General features: G+C 35.0%; 1 protein-coding gene across 7 annotated transcripts in view; it reads left to right on the forward strand.

Moving 5' to 3' along the window:
• Window positions 1–18,120, forward strand: part of LOC127846389 (uncharacterized) — a 97,798-nt gene that overhangs the window by 69,861 nt on the left and 9,817 nt on the right. The window lies entirely within an intron of this gene.

An 18,120-nucleotide genomic window follows, 5' to 3' on the forward strand; every position in this document is an offset into this window, starting at 1 on the left:
TGTTTTTTCACCGATCTGGACCATTTTGGAACTCGTCCGAAATATCTATAAAACCTAAGTTTTGACTAACTTTCATGAAGATTGGGCAAAAGTTGTGACTTCTAGAGTGTTTACAAGTTTTCTCTATAGCCAAATAAGGAAAACTGCCCCCCCCTCTGGCAGCCATGTTATTCAACTGATCGGAACCATTTTCGAAGTCAACTCTCATATCAAAGAAACAAATGTTCTGACCAAATTTCATGAAAATTGGGCCAAAAATGTGAATTCTAGAGTGTTCACATGTTTTCTCTATATACATATACAGAAAAATGCCCCGCACACTGGCGGCCATGTTTTTTCACCAATCTGCACCATTTTCAAACTCGTCTGATATATCAATAAAACCAATGTTTTGACCAACTTTCATAATGATTGGGCAAAAATTGTGCCTTCTAGAGTGTTTACAAGGTTTCTCTATAGCCAAATAAGAAAAACTGCCCCGCCCACTGGCGGCCATGTTTTTCAACGGACCGGAACCACTTTTGAACTCATCCAACATATCATTAAGACAAACATTTTGACAAAGTTACATGACGATTGGGCATGAAATGTGACTTCTACAGTGTTTATAAAAAACTGTGTTTTTTTTTACCTAGTGAACTAGTTTTTGACCTAGTTTCGAACTCGACCGAGATTTCATTGGGACAAAGCTTCTGACCAATTTTCATGAAGATCGGACAATAAATGTGGCCTCTAGAGTGTTTACGAACAAATGTGGACGGACGGACGACGGACGGACGGACGACAGACAAAGACCGGTCACAAAAGCTCACCTGAGCAAATTCATACCATATCAGAGCAGAAAGAGACATTAAAAACATTTGTATCGAATGCTAACCATTCTGACCCAAAACACTAGTTATGAAACCCTAATCCTGTTGCAGCGAGTTATTTTATTCCCATGGAAAATACAATTATGCATGACAAAAAAACAATCGAACAATCTTTTGATGCTTTAAAAATATTTTACTGTTAAATAAAATATCACATCCGACTTACAGGAAATATGTATTTCATAGTATACAAGTGCGAATGAGTCATACACAAATTAATTTAGTATTAACGACACGCCTACCTCAATTTGTTCATTGCTTAAAACAATAAAGTTACAACGATATGAGCTGTCATTTTGTGTTCTTCCTTACATTTCTCAAAATGTATTAAAAACCACACTATATTTTAATAACATTTGCATCAAAATTTATTAAAAACCACACTATATTTTAATAACATTTGCATCGAATGCTAACCATTCTGACCAAAAACAAGATTTACGAAACCGTAATCCTGTCGCAATGAGTTATTTTATTCATATGGAAGTAAAAATTATGCATGACAAACACACAATCCCAAATACTTTTGGATACTTTCGATGGTTTAAATAATATTTTACTGTTAAATAAAATAACACATCCAATTTGTTGTCATTAAAGTCAATAGTTTACATAAAATAATTTTACACGAGATATGTATTTCATATTTTTCGAAAGCGAAGAAGTCATAAAAAGTTTTAATTTAGTATTAACGACACGCTTACATCAATTTAAACTTTAATCCATTGCTTAAAACAACAAAGTTACAACTATATGAACCTTATACATTTTCTGTTCTTCCTTCTCTTTCTCAAACTTTATTAAAAACACACTTTTTTTTAATAACATGTGTATCAAACGCTAACCATTCTTACCTAAAACATGATTAAGGAAACCGAAATCCTGACGCAGCGAGTTATTTTATTCGTATGGAAGATTAAATTATGCATGGCAAAAATTCAATCAGAAAAACTTTTGGATTTTTTTATGCTTTGAAAAATATTTTACTGTTAAATAAAATAAAACGTCTGATTTGTCGTCATTAAAATCCAGAGTTTTAATGAAATAACGTTACATGAGATACACATTTCATACCATATATTAAGAGCAAAAGAGACATAAAAACTAAATTTAGTATGAGCGACACGCTTACCTAAATTTAAACTTTATTCCATTGCTTAAAACAATAAAATTACAAGATACATGTACGCACTTCCATTTTCTGTTGTTTTTTTGTGCGTTCCCTTTCTCAAAATTTATTTTAAACCACACTACTTTTTAATAACATTTGTATCAAATGCTTACCATAACAAAGCCATAATTCAGTGGCAGGGAGTTATTTTATTCCTATGGAAATTTAAATTATGCATAACAAACACAAAATACCTTTGGATTCTCTCGATGGTTTAAACAATATTAAACTGCATGACCGACTTGTAGTCATAAAAATCCAGAGTTAAATGAAAATACGTCACACGAGACATGTATTTCATATTTGTGCTGAACAAAGGGGCAATTAAACACTAGGCTTACAACGTCAAACCAAAAGGTTCCAAATTGTTGCAAACAAATAAAATAAAACATTCACATCAATCAATTATAATAACAAGCTATTTGTTTTTGAACTGACATATACTGTTGAAAGTCAACATGAACCCTAAGCTTGCAAGATTTTAAATAATGTAAACCACTTACCTTGTTGGCACTTTTTTGTCCGGTGTAGAAACTTTCATACTTATTTATGTTGAGTTGCACTGGCTGAACCACACGAATTATGTAGTCGTTTCTAAATAATCACGAAACAACCTACTAATGCATATGTTTGCCAGTAACTGAGTCTGTGCATTTCTATTCATATATTCTTAAATGCCCGCAATATCGTACGCTTTTTTTATGTCAAATGTTAGTGTTTTTCAATGGATCGTATACTTATCTACAAAACAGCTAAGTAGCGTTCACTTTACATAATGTTTGATGATGTTATTTTGTAAATACTTTCTTAAAGTTCTTTAGGACGTTTTATAGTCAGCCATTTTGATGGTTGGATTTTTATTACATTCATAAAACGGGTGTAGCTTCGTATGTTAAACGCAATATGAACTTATTTATTAATTTGGGAATAAAATCGCAATATGTATTATTTAATAATTAGACAATTTATATTAATTTTATTAATTAATTTAGACCTATAACATTCAAATAAATAACAATAACAACTTTTCTCAATAATAAATTTGCTGAAAAAAGTTTTACCTTTCCAAAAAAAGTAATAAAATGGGTTGATTTGTAGCACTGCCTAAATGCAGAGAGGGTAAATCTTGAATTCTTTGAGAGGCAGAGAAAGACTGAGACCGGTTAAACTGATAAGGCTAGAACTGTATCGCCAAGAACTCGGGAGAATGATCATGACCCAATGTGTGGTTGCAACTTTCTGCAATTGAAATATAAAAACAAAAAATATAACAAATCCAACATGAGACAAAATGTCAAAATAAAGATGATTAAAATAACATCTTTATAGCACAACTTGAACAAATTACAAATTAGACAGGCACACAATATCATTATAAAAAAAATGATAATATAGGCATATGAAATAGCCGTAAACAACTTTAAATACAAAATAATTACGAATTTCTTTAAACTGAAAACTTTTTTATAGTAGTCTTGGTTTTTTTTTTCCTCAATCATTAATAGCGATAGCTGTTTTTGCACAAATTAGAGGAATTCGCGATGCAATAGGTCAGTATTTTAAAAAGTGTGCAACTCATTTTTTCACATTTTTCAACAGTTTTTTTTTCACAAATTTGAACAATGCTCAATTAATTATTTTCACAATTTTCAACAGTCGCAACTCATTTGTTCACAATTTTGAACAGTGTGAAACTTTTGTCCATAGTTGTCAAGATTGCGAGGCTCATATTTTACAATCTTCATCATTGCGTGACTCATATTTCACAATTTTCAACATTGCGAGACACTTTTTTTCACAATTTTCAAAAGTTTGCGACTGATATTTTAAGAATTTTAAACAATGCGCGACTCATTTTTTCACAATGTTGAATAGTCACCACCCATTTTTCTCACTGTGAACAGTGCGCGACTCATTTTTCCACATTATAAACAGTGTGCGAATAATGTTTTCACAAAATGAGGCGGCCGAGGTTGCTGCACAAAGATAAAAAAGCCCACTGCATGAAATTTAAACCAAAAAAGTATCCACATGGCTTATCGGAGCTAAACACACCTTTCTACTTTCCACAAGCACACAGACCAATGAAAGTAGGACTACTGGCACTGACCGTTGGTTCATCAGCATGAAAAATGGGTGTCAAAAAAGCACAAATAATGTAACATGTGTAATATGCATGTATAACGATAAAACTTACCAACCACTCGTCACTCGACCAGGAAACATATGGGATTCAGGATGCTCTCCCACTGATATCATGCAGATCATTGGTCACAAGAACGTACACAACATCATTTATCTCAGCAATATATATCTCCGACTTCAAACACACAGCTTGCAAAATCGCTGACTATTGCACAAAAGCAGCTTCCTTACAAAGTTCCAGCAACTCGAAATCCACAAGCAGTCGCGTTCCCCACCCACTTTGACTTCGCAGCGAAGGCCTGTTTAGGGGGGAAACCGTTAACATCTCACAACTAAACGTATACTACGGAGATGGACAAGTTGAAAAATAAATTACTCTTATCACTTCCAATGTGCGCACTACGTTAAACTCCAGTTCCGTTTGGTTATTGTCTTTATTGTTTGAAATGTTTACTCTACCCATTCGCTTTGAAAATAGCGGTTGGCGTGTACTTGGAAGTACATGTACATGTCGAATGTGTTCTTGTAAAAAAAAATAAGTATTGTGTTTATAGTGCAGAAATTGTAATTTGAAGTATCGATTTCTTGCTTCAATTTTTATATTTTGTTTAATTATTTGCGTTTAAATTTGATTGTTTGTTGCTTACTTGCGATCTATTTTTTATGTGTAAATATGCATAGACGCTAGTGGGTGTAATCAGGTTGCTACTATTTTGCATATTTTACTACCCTATCTACATCAATGAAATTTAGCGGTTGTTTGTTTTTGTTTGTTTTGTTAATATTTTATAAAACGGGTTCAGCCTCGTATGTTAAATCGCAATATGTACTATTTAAAATCAAATCTGAATTCTCTAGCGTGTAAGTTGTCTCCTGGTGCTGAATTGTCTTGGGGTTGCTATTAACGCAATTAACGCTTCCGGTCAAGTAAAAAATGCCAAATTTCAGTAAACGTTATCGGCCAGATTCCAATAGAACCAAATCGCGGCTATACGCTGGAGCTTAACGAATTTTAGTCGCCATGATCATTATCATTTGTTCAATTGAACGTCATCAAATGATGACGTCAATATCACTCATTCCATACTAGAGTTGCGACACCTTAAGGGTTCCGCGGGATGAAATGTGTGAGGACTAAAAAATGTGGGTACAAAAATTTTGGGTAAGAAAAATGTGGATACGAAAATTTTGGTTACGAAAAAAAAATGTGGGTACGAAAATTTTGGGTACGAAAAAATTATGCCAAAAAAAATTAGATACGAATAAAAATTTCGGTGCAAAAACAAACATGTTGGTAAGAAAAATATTAGTACGAAAACAAAATGTGGGTACAAAAAATTTGGGTACGAAAAATGTATGCCAAAAATAATTTGGGTACGAAAAAAATGAGCTTGGGATCTTGATCACCAAACTGGCATGTATTTTGAAAATGCTGAAATAGCCCGGGGTCTAACGTTAAAGTCTTTTACAGACTCATCCGTTCTCTGATCCCTTTTATAGAATCGAAAGCGTTCCGCTATCACTAATGGTCTAGGGTTGAAGTTTTTCTGCTACAGTTCACATAGTACTTTATAGGTCTTTGTACCTGGTTTGTCTGGTGAAGTCAAATCTCTCAAAATCTGGTAAGTTCTTCCACCGACTAATGACAGAAGAGTTAGCACACGCTTTTCGTTGGCTATCTCATTTGCAGTAAAATTTTCCTCCAACCTTTCACTAAAACAGTTCCACGACTCCGTACTGTCATCGAAAATATCATTTTTTCCGATGAATGTCGCCATTTTTCAGAGAATGTTTCTACCAAGACACCGGTTGACGACATACAAATCAAATTTTTATACTTGAAAATGCGGAGTTGACGTTGAAAACGGTCAGCCGACACTCGCCTATCACAAATCCTTGTCGCCAATGTTAATTTAAGGGTTCACAAGACGATTAAACTATTAATTTAAGGCTGGAATTGCCAAGACAAAAACGTCGTGATTGCAACTCTTTATTTTTGGTGTGTAACCACCCATGCTAACAAACACACTTATTCACTAGCACCGAATCCCCGATGCCGGACAAAACATCAAGCTAAGTTGTGTAAGAAATAAATGGGTTTGCAAACTTTCTCGCGTGGTAGGCCTAATGGTATATACAATTCAACTCGTTGGACAAAATTCAAGAACACAATTACTAAGTTTTCTGCCCCCCCCCCCCCCCACACTTTTTGAACAACTGTGCACTGCAAATATTGATGATATTTAAACACGGATAATTCCGTCGTTGATTATTTAAATAGTATATACCCTCGAACGAAGTTTGTAGTATTACTAGTTATCAACGCATTGACAGAAACATAAAATAATAATAATCTGGCAAACGCCGCGTGCAAACCATAACATTGTAACGTCACCAGAAGATGTGTTTACGTCACGAACAGCGCTACTTCCGGCCAAGCGCGTTTTTATAGCGATTGCACAATAAAACACACCAGTTTTTCTGGATTTAATCAAAAACTGGATTTTTTACAGATATGACTAATACGCCATCGTGTAGATCGCGTTCTGGTCCATATACATGTGAAATTTCAGCACAAGTGTTGGGCCAGTTTTCAAGACTATCAAATCGCGGCTATACGCTGGAGCTTAACGAAACTTAGCCCCCTTTATCATTTGTTCGATTGAACGTCATCAATGATGACGTCGAATATATCACTCATTCCATACGAAAAAAGTGTACGAACAAAATAAGGGTACGAAAAACTATTTGGATACGAAAAAAATGGCTACAAATAAAAAATAAGATACGAAAAAATTTGGGTACGAAAAAAATTTGAGTACGAACAAATGGGTACGAAGAAATTTGAGTACGAACAAATTTGTGAACGAAAAAAAATTGGGTACAAAAAAAATGTCGGTACGAAAAAAAAATTGGGTTACGAAAAAATATAGGGAACGAACAAAATTAGGGTACGAAAAACTATATGGGTACGAAAAAAAAGGGTTAAAAAAAAAATGGGTACGAAAAAATTTGGGTACGAAACAAATTTGGGTACGAAAAAAATGGGTACGAATAAAATTTGGGTACTAAAAAAATTGGGAACGAAAAACATTTGGGTACGAAAAAAATGTGTTCAAAAGACATTGGTTACAAAAAAAAATGCGTACGAAAAAAATGAGAACGAAAAAAAATTGGGTACGAAAAAAAAAATTGGTACGAAAAAATTTGGGTACGAAAAACTTTTTAGTACGAAAAAAATGGGTACAAAAAAAAATTGGGTACGAACACATTTGGGTACCAAAAACATTAGGGTACGAAAAAAATTGTTACGAAAAAAAAATTGGGGTACGAAAAAAGTTGGGTACGAAAAACATTTGTGTACGAAAAAAATATGGGTACGAAATATTTAGGGTATGAAAAAAAAATTAAAATCAAATTTGAATTATCTAGCCTGTGAATTGTCTACTGGGGGTGAATTGTCTTGGGGTGCTATTAACGCTACATGTACTTCCGGCCAAGCCACGTGTTTATAGCGATTGCGCAATAAAAAACACCACTTTTTCGTCATTTTATCAAAAACTACATTTTTCCCAGAAATGACGAGTATGCCATTGCGTAGATCGCGTTCTGGTCCATATACATGTAAATTTTCAGCAAAAGTTATCGGCCAGTTTCCAATAGAGTCAAATTATGTGTGCTGTGTATAGTCGAATAGAGAATAAGATAGGAAGGTTGCGTTTTATCTGTGTTTTTACCAATTTCATATTTTACTGGAATATCCCAGTACCACAAATATCATATTGTGTGATATTTTTTTATTTTTCTTTCCATTTACCGTGCAATCCCTCTGGTCCAGGGGACAAAACCATCATAAAAGTACTCCTATACATCCTAATTATCCCCCTTAGACCAACCCAGATGTATTTCCCCTGCTGGAAACCCCGCACCCACACCAGCCTACACTTCCAAAACTGCCCCTTTTAGCCCCCGGGGTTGCACTATATATTTTACCTAAAAATAAATGCATATAGTACTGTTCATGATGTAATTAATCTACTGTTATGTATAAACATAGTTGTTTTGTCTAATTTTAACTCTAAAGTACATTGTTTTACTTTCTTATTTTTATGTCGCCCTATAAAGGTGACCGTTTGAAGACAGGTTAGTTATAACCTTTATTATATAAATATTAGTTTTGACTTTCGTTTTAAATATTGTTATAACGCCACTCTGGGATGATGTCTCTTTTTCATAGCCTGATTCTCTTGAAGTTTCATACAGAGTTGGAGCATTATGGCTATACTCCCTGTCTTCAAGTGTACCACATTAAACCACTCTTATATATATATACTAAAGTACAATACAATTACATTATTAACCATATTTTCCCAAAAAAATAATGCCCATATGCGATAGAGATACTATAGAGGGAAGCTATTTAACCATGCTCTACCAGCAAAATTAATGTAAGTTCAATAATTCCCCACATTTGTCTGTATCTTCATATACATCAATACAACTGGTGTGCATGTATATCTATGAATTGATATACACCAATACAACCCTAACACCAGATTTACTCTTATCATAACTCATATAATGTTTGTTAAAATATAGTGGCAATGTTGAACCACTTTGTGATGCGGAAAATTCAAAGACTATTAATTTTCTTTTAATTTAAAATAAAGTACACACCCGTGTAACTTTCCTCTCATATTTATATGAAATTATTAATAATTTCATATGATAATAACATCTAAAAACACAGATCACAAAATTCTAAGGGTGAATACAGCACACAGGATCAGTTACTTTCAGTGTAACTTACAATGACAAAAAATCATCCTTATTAAAATAGTAGTTAGTCATTAGCATCAGAGTAAATGTGGTCTGTTTACTTAACGCAGACAATGTAACATAACAATCAATAAACAAGAAACCGTCGTAGACGGGTAATGCTCCCCAAAAAATTTTTTGTCACAATATTGCACTATATATTCAGATAACAGGAAACGTCAAGAGGGGCATAACTTTGGACAAAATAATACAATGGATGGTGTAGCTACTTAACAATTTCAAAGGGCCATAACTCTGTAAATAAATCATCTAACCAGAACCCACTAATAACATGCGCATCTCCTGAAGGTAGTTAAGCGTCCCATAAAGCTTCATTAAGGCCCAGTCAGTAGTTGGGGAGAAATAGCCTGGACAAGAATTGCACTATATGTACAGTTTAAAGAAAATTTCAAAGGGCCATAGCTCTGTGAAAAATCATCCAACCATAACCGGCTGATAATATGCACATCTCCTGTTGGTAGTAAAGTCGGTCAGATATAATCATTATACAGTTAGTAAGGCTTGATTGGTCATCGTTGGCTTGGGTACTACATGTACTTACATGTACCCTGGGTACGGTAAAATACTAAAACGTACATGGGAATTTTAACGCTAAATCAGTTGTTGTCGGCTATTTTGTAAAAATTAATTATGTTCACATTTATGTCAATTTTCTGTTAAATGGCCTTTATATTATCGAAACTCATACTCAAAATGCCTGTTGATGTAGATTTTTTAAAATTGAAGTTTGTTTAAGGTTAACAATATCGTTTTATGGTACTCAGTAGCGCGTTTTACGACATCGGATTTTGGGCAGATAAACAACTCAGGTACAGTCTAATATCACCGAAAACGTTTAAGTATATTTACCGTACCCGGGGTACATGTAAGTTTCTAGAGTACCTGGGGTAAATGTAAGTAGTACCTGAGCCGACAATGACCAAAAAAGCCTTAGTAAGTGACTGATGGTGCATGGGATTTGCACCCTCAGGTATTTCATACCATACGAGAGCTTCGTATGGTATGAAATAACATGCACTGAGGGTGTTTACACCATCACTTTCTAACAGTGTAAGTTATAATAAAAAAAATCATCCTTTAATCTATAAAAATACTACCGGTAGTTACAATGTAGTCATCAGCGTCAGAATAAATGTGGTCTGAATACTTAAAACCGTCAATGAACATAACAAACAATAAATAAGCAGAATAAGAACTTCAATAAAATGTAATACAAAAAAACAACAACAAAAACATATTTTGCATATTACCGGTAATGAAAGTTATCAAAGGTGTGAGTGTGTGTAACACTGTAGTGTGTTTTATTTTTCATGAAAGAGTCAATTGAACGTGTTAGAGGTGCATTGAATTAACAATGAAATAAAAAAGATAAATTAAACACGAGGCTTACAACGCTGAGACGAAGAGTGTCCAAATTAATTCAAACAATAAATTCAAAACAATGACATTTCTTAATTATAACTTATGCTCGATTGGTCATTGTCGGATCGGGTACTACTTACATGTACCCGGGGTACTCTTATGTATACTTACATGTACCCCGGGTACGGTAAATATACTTAATCGTACCCGGTCGAAATTAGACTGTACCTGAGTTGTAATCCCGACCCAAATCCGCTGTCGAAAAACGCGCTACCGATTATCTAAAACAAACTTCTAATAAAAAAAATGCATCAACATGCTTTTTGAGTATGAGTTTCGATAATATAGAGGCCATTTTACAGAAAATTGATATAAACGTAAATATAATTAATTTAAAAAAATAACCGATAAAGACCAATTTAGCGTTAAATTTCCCGGGTACGTTTTAGTATATTTACCGTACCCGGGGTACATGTAAGTATACTTAAGAGTACCCAGGGTACATGTTAGTAAGCCGACAATGACCAATCGAGCATAACTAATAGCTTTTTATTGTTGTACTGTGTATATGATGATGGTATCAAAATTGATAGCAGAGAATCTAATTTGGATCCACACTTTTTAAATTAATGCAATTTTCTGACATCCGGTCCCTTTGCCGTTTGTCATCATTCATATCAGGCTTCCTGAAAAGTCTCAAAAAGTGCCTGTCAACCGGACAGGCTGATGGAAAAGTAAGCCTGTCGGGACAAAAATTCACCTGACCGAAGTGTCAGTTTATAACTGAATAAATTAGTAAAGTTTAATTTGTATTTATTGCAATATGCAGCTTGTGTATAAGTACACTTAATAAAGAAAAACAAAACACTTGCATGTTTTAGTGATTACAGTGTATGATGGAAAACAGCTTTAAATTGTAGCCAGACTCAAAGGAAAATATATATTTGTATAGGGATCGAATGCATGTAATAGGCTATTTTATAAGATTAATTCGCAATATTGAGGGTTGAAAAAGTCTGGGGACAAGAAGGCCTTACATCAAAATGCTTAATTTTCGAAGACTTTTAGGGGAAACTGTACGATTGAAAAGAATCGTGTTTAACTCGCAGATTGAAACAAGTTTCTGCTCGTGTGCATTCTTGGTTCCGAAGTAAACTGTGATGTTTCCATAATCCTGTATAAAAGTTTACAGTTTCGCTTCATATTGTTTGTTTTGATATGGCACAGTAATATGTCGAACAAATAAAATTGACGTTTTCGAAAAAACAGACTTTTCGGTATTTAGTCATAATTTCTTTGGCCTGTCACAAGGACCGGCGATATTATAAACTTCGCCGGACCGTAAAGAATTTTTGCGGACAAGACCGGCGGTCCGGCCTTTTCAGGAAGCCTGCATATAATAAATATTACTGTCAAAAGTCAATATAAACTCTAAGCTTGCAATATTTTAAATAATATAAACCACTTATCTTGTATTAAGTTGGAACTTTCTTGTCCAGTGGAGAAACTGTTAATACTTATTTCTGTTGAGTTGCACTGGCTGAACCACAAGAAGTAATTTGTCGTTTCAAAATAATCACAAAACAACCTACTAATGCATATGTTTGCCAGTTACTGAGTGTTGTCATTTCCATTAATATATTGTTAAATGCCTGCAATTTCGTACGCTGATGATTTCCATATCCACTGGTGTTTTTTAGGTCAAATTTAATTGTTTTTCATTGGATCGTATACTTATCTACAAAAAAAGCTAACTAGCGTTCACTTTACATCATTTCTGATGATCTTATGTAAATAATTTCTGAGTGTTCATTCCTACGTTGCTGTCAGCCATTTTGACGGTTGGTTTGTTTACTTTCGGTTTCCACATGCAAACGAAATTAAGTGATTTGCTGCTCACGTTTATTTATTGATTTAATAATCAATTATTAAACCCTTATAATGTAATTGTCTCATTATCATTTATATTAAAGATATTATCGGATAAATAAAATACCATTCTAATACCAGTGTGTACTTACATTTATCTCGGAAAGCCTAGCCGTGTAAACCTTTCTTCAACTCGTCGCACACAATCAATACGTTGAATAACACATAGATTTATGTCATGTTTATTAAAGAAACACATTGTGCACAAAAGACATGCATGTGTATTTCCGATTGATATTCCAACACAATTATTACGTCTTTGTTTATCGATTAAACGCTTAACTTTATATTAAATTAATAACGCGTAACTTAGTTTCAAGATGGAAGCTAGCCTAAGCGCTTTTCATGACGTGACGTCACAATGTATATCTGCACGCGTGCCCTTTCCCATACAAGTATTTAAACACAGAATACTCGAAAACTGGATTTTCCCAGGTACAACACCTACGCCAACAGGTAGATCGCATTCTGGTCCATATACATGTCAAATTTCAGCAAACGTGTTGGGCCAGTTTCCAAGAAACCCAAATCGCGGCTATATGCCTCAACTTAACGAAACTTAGCCCCCTTTATCATTCGTTCAATTGAACGTCATCAATAATGACGCCCAATACATCACTCATTCCATACTAGAGTTGCGACACCTTAAGGGTTTCGCGGAATGGAATCAGTGGAGAGATCAAATCAAATCGAAAATCGATTATTTCTATAAAAAAAAATGGTACGAAAAAATATGTAGGTACGAAAAAAAAATGGGTATGAAAACAAATTTTAGTACGAAAAAAAAAGGGTACGAACAAAATAAGGGTACGAAAAACTATTGGTACGAATAAAAAGTTGGGTACGAACAAATTTGTGTACGAAATAATTTGGGTATGAAAAATATTTGGGTACGAAAAAAAATTGGGCACGAACAAATTTGGGTACGAAAAAATTTGGGTACGAAAAAAATGGGTACGAAATAAAAATGGGTACTACAAAAATTGGGAACCCAAAACATTTGGGTACGAAAAAATTGGGTACGAAAGAAAAATTTAGGTACGAACAAAATTATTACGAAAAAATTGGGTACGAAAAAAAAATTGGGTACGAACAAAATTGGGTACGAAAAAATATTGGGTACGAAAAAAATGGGTACAAAAAAAATTTGGGACGAAAAAATTTGGGTACGAAAAAAATGTGGGTACAACAAACATGGGTACGAGAAAAATCGGATACGAAAAAAATATGGGTTCGAAATATTTTGGGTACAAATAAATATTTAAAATCAAATTTGAATTGTCTAGCGCGTGAATTTTCTCCTGGGGGTGAATTGTCTTGGGGTTGCTATTAACGCTACATGTACTTCCGGCCAAGCCACGTATTTATAGCGATTGCGCAAATAAAAAACACCACTTTTTCGTCATTTTATCAAAAACTAGATTTTTCGCAGATATGACAAATACGCCATCGTGTAGATCGCGTTCTGGTCCATAAACATGTCACATTTCAGCAAACGCGTTGGGCCAGTTTTCAAGACTATCAAATCGCGGCTATAACCCGGACCTTAACGAATTTAAGTCGCCTTTATCATTCGTTCAATTGAACGTCATCAAATGATGACGTCAATATAGCACTCATTCCATACTAGTGTTGAGACACCTTTAGGGTTTCGCGGGAAGGAATGAGTGTGGACTAAACGATGTGGGTACGAAAATTTTGGGTAACAAATGTGGGTACGAAAATTTTTATGAAGAAAAAAATGTGGATATGAACATTTTGGGTACGAAAAAATTATGCCAAAAAATAATTTCGGCTCGAAAAAAAATGGGGTAGAAAAAATAAAATTATGAGTACGAAAACTAAATGTGGGTACGAAAATTTCGGGTACACAAAAATTATGCCAAAAATAATTTGGGTACGGAAAAAATGAGCTTAGGATCATGAAATGCTGAAAAAGCCCGTGGTCTTGACCGCCAAATGGCTTGGATTGTAATAATACTGAAATAGCTTGGGATCTTGACCACCAAACTGGCTTGGATTTAAATTATGCTGATAGAAATAGCTTGGGGTTTAGGCCGCCAATCTGGCTTGGATTTTAATTATGCTGAAAAAGCTCCGAGTCTTCACCACCAAACTGGATTGGATTTAAATTATGCTGAAATAGCTTGCCGTCTTAGCCACCAATCTTGCAGGGATTTTAATTATGCTGAAATAGCTCGGGGTCTTGACCGCCAATCTGGCTTGGATTTTAATTATGCCACAATAGCTGGGGGTTTTGACATCCAAAATGGCTTGTGTTTTAATAATGTTTAAATAGCTTAAGATCTTGACCACCAAACTGAACTGGCTTGGATTTTAATTATGCTGAAATAGCTCAGGGTATTGACTTCCAATCTGTCTTGGATTTTTAAAATTGCCGAAATAGCTCAGGATCTTGACCACCAAACTGGCTTGGATTTTAATTATGCTTAAATCGCTCGGGTCTTCACCGCAAATCTGGTTTGAATTTGCTGAAATAGCTCTGGATCTTGACCACTGAGCTGACTTGGATTTTTATTGTGCTGAAATAGCTTGGGGTCTTTACCGCCAATCTGGCTTGGATTTTAATAATGCAAGAATAGCTGGGGGTTTTGACATCCAAAATGGCTTGGGTTTTAATAATGCTGAAATAGATTGGGATCTTGACCACCAAAGTGGCTTGGATTTTAATTGTGCTGAAATAGCTTGAGGCCTTAACCGCCAATCTGGCTTGGATTTAATTATGCTTAAATAGCTCAGGATCTTGACCACCAAACTGGCTTGGATTGTAGCCTGAAATACCTTGAGGTCTGGACCATAAAAATGGCTTAGAATTTAATTGTCCTGAAATAGCCTGGGGTCTTGACCGCAAAAATGGCTTGAATTTTAATAATACTAAAATAGCTTGGGATCTTCAACACCTAACTGGCTTGGATTTAAATTATGCTGAAATAGCTTGGGGTCTTGGCCGCCAATCTGGCTTGGATTTTAGTTAAGCTGAAAAAGCTTGGGGTCTTGACCGCAAACCTGGCTTGGATTTTAATTATGCTGAAATAGCTTGTGGTCTTGACATCCGAAATGGCTTGGGTTATAATAATGCTGAAATAGATTGGGACCTTGACCACCAAACTGGCTTGGATTTAAATTATGCTGAAAAAGCTTGGGGTCTTGACTGCCAATCTGGCTTTGATTTTAAATATGAATTAGCTCGGGGCCTTGACCGCCAATCTGGCTTTGATTTTGATTATGCCAAAATAACTTGTTATCTTGACCATGTGATGTTCAGTATAATAGCCAGTATTAATTTGAAGTCAATTTGTGAATAAATGAAGCAGTTATGTTAAAACAAAATTGTGCGTGGGCGTGGTCTATGTGGGTGGGGCCCCCCAGGGTTGGTAATCGGGCCATGCATAGTTCAGATTGACCGTATCGTCATAAGAGATGTTTAGTATCATTTTTTAGTAAATCGGTGTATAAAATTAATGAAGAAGTTAATGACTGTAAAATAACATAAAAAATTGGTGAAAATCTCTGATCCGGCCCCACCCCAACCCCCATAACTTTTGACACGGGGGTCAGATCAACATTCCAAATATTGTAGGGTCGCACATATGCTCATAGCTACCATGTGTGTAAGTTTCAAGGTTCTAGTGCTTATAGTGTAGGAGGAGATTATTGTGGCCAGGACAGCGGATGGCGGTGATGACCACAATATCCCCACGCTTTTTAAAACCTTTCCAAGTTTGGTGAAGAATGGAATGTAAATGCGACTTAAAGAGAGTTAACAATGTTTTACTATAGGGATACAAGGAAAAATGCCCCGCCCCCTGGCAACCATGATTTTCAACGGATGGAATCTGATAATTTCCGAACTCAGTACAGGATATCAGTATAACAAACCTTCGGACCATGTTTCATAACGATTGGAAAAAAAGTGGCCTCTTACAACAAATGTTAAATGGATTTCAAATACTAGTAGTCCCTGGTTAGGTATCCAGGTGCAGACTGTGGTTAATATCTGCCTTTAATACTTGAAAAAAGGGTTGGCAGTAAGCAAAGATAAAAAATGTTGTCCCGCTAATCACGGAATTTGAACCAAAAACTTTCGTATCCCGAGGCAGAGACAATTTCCGTGGACCATCGTTCTATCCAAGTACTTGATCTAGTTGTATAGTGAAAAGGAGCTTCCTCCATCACAAATGAGAGGATCGCAATATAACTGAACTAAACGTAACAGACTACTGCAATGAAACCACTTCAATTTGAGACAATTAATCCATCGTCCTTTGGTTTTCTAGACATTGTTCTATATGCAGCAACCTACGGCGACATAGATCTTTTATTTGCCTTTCTTGCTACTTGTCACTGAAAAGAAAATGATAAAGATAGAATGTTACTAAAAAAACATCGTACAGCTACAATTCTATACTTGTATGTTGATTCTATGTTATTTTCAACATTTATTTTCAACTATATTGCGGCATCAATTCATTAAGTCATGATCCCTGAATTGCAAACTATTACAAGGCTAGGGAAGTGTTTCTTGCTCAGGAATATTCACTAATAACCACAATTCTATGCAATACAAAATATGATAACACAAAACCATTAATACAAACAAAGTGAAGTGAGAATAAATAAATTAGCCTCATTCTGTGAAAACACAGCTTAGTGCAAATGCGTAATGTCTTCCCAGATAAGCCTGTGTAGTCTGCACAGGCTAATTAGGGTGACACTTTCCGCTTTTATGGTATTTTCGTTTAAAGGAAGTCTTCTCTTACAAAAAATCTTTAGGCGGAAAGTGTCGTTCCTGATAAGCCTCATTAATCTGGGACAACACTGCACGCATTTGACCCTGTTTTCCCATAACAATATTAATGTGTGGTATGTAACTGCATGAACAAATTTTGAATATTGCATTTATAGATTTACTTTTTGACTATTTACTCTGGCAATTATTGTAAATAAATATAAATTGATGTGTACTTAAAAACCAAAGAATTAAAGAGAAATAATAAAGGATATCATTTCTTAAATAGTATATGTCCAATTGTGAAATAAATTCTCCAAATTTATACTATCACTCTCTATTCTGCCACCTGGATACATAACCAGTAGGCCTACTTGTGTTTGATGTTGATTGATGCATTGTGGTTCAGGGACTTTACGCTTGACCACCAATCCAAAAGTCTCAGAATCGAATCCCGGTCAGGGCAGAGGTTTTAGAGACAATGCCCATGTTTCCAACCCAAGTAGAGGTGAACGTGTATGAAACCCAAAGGGTAGCCCATCTCTCTGTGTTTTATACAGAGCACGATAAAGAACCAGGAAAGTTCATAGACAAGTCATAGAAAGAGCTAGGGTATCACGGGACTCGAACAAATAACTTTCGTGTCCAAAGGCTATATCCCTGGACCACCGTCCTACCCAATTATTGATTTAGTTGTTCAGGCTTGGCGCCTTCCTCTTTCACTAATGAGACGAACGTCGTGAAATAAAGTAACTACTGACTTCAGTTGACGCGATGTAAAATTCAAACCTTATCAAATACCATGCGATACATGTTACAGCAGAGACACGTTAAGCTTTTACGTTCCTGTTATAGCGTAAATAAATCACAAAAAGGTAGAACTTACCTGGACATCATTTTTCTTTCTAATACAGAAAGAAGCAGCAATAGTTGGTGTATATACGATAAAATCATTTATCCTAAACAATCTGGCGCTTTTGCACGTGGGGTAGGTGTGGTTTCGTCACGTGGAAGGGTTAAACGCGACATGATTATAATTTTTATTTCAATTT

This window comes from Dreissena polymorpha, chromosome 9 (assembly GCF_020536995.1).
Source record: "Dreissena polymorpha isolate Duluth1 chromosome 9, UMN_Dpol_1.0, whole genome shotgun sequence".
Classification (NCBI taxonomy): domain Eukaryota; kingdom Metazoa; phylum Mollusca; class Bivalvia; order Myida; family Dreissenidae; genus Dreissena; species Dreissena polymorpha.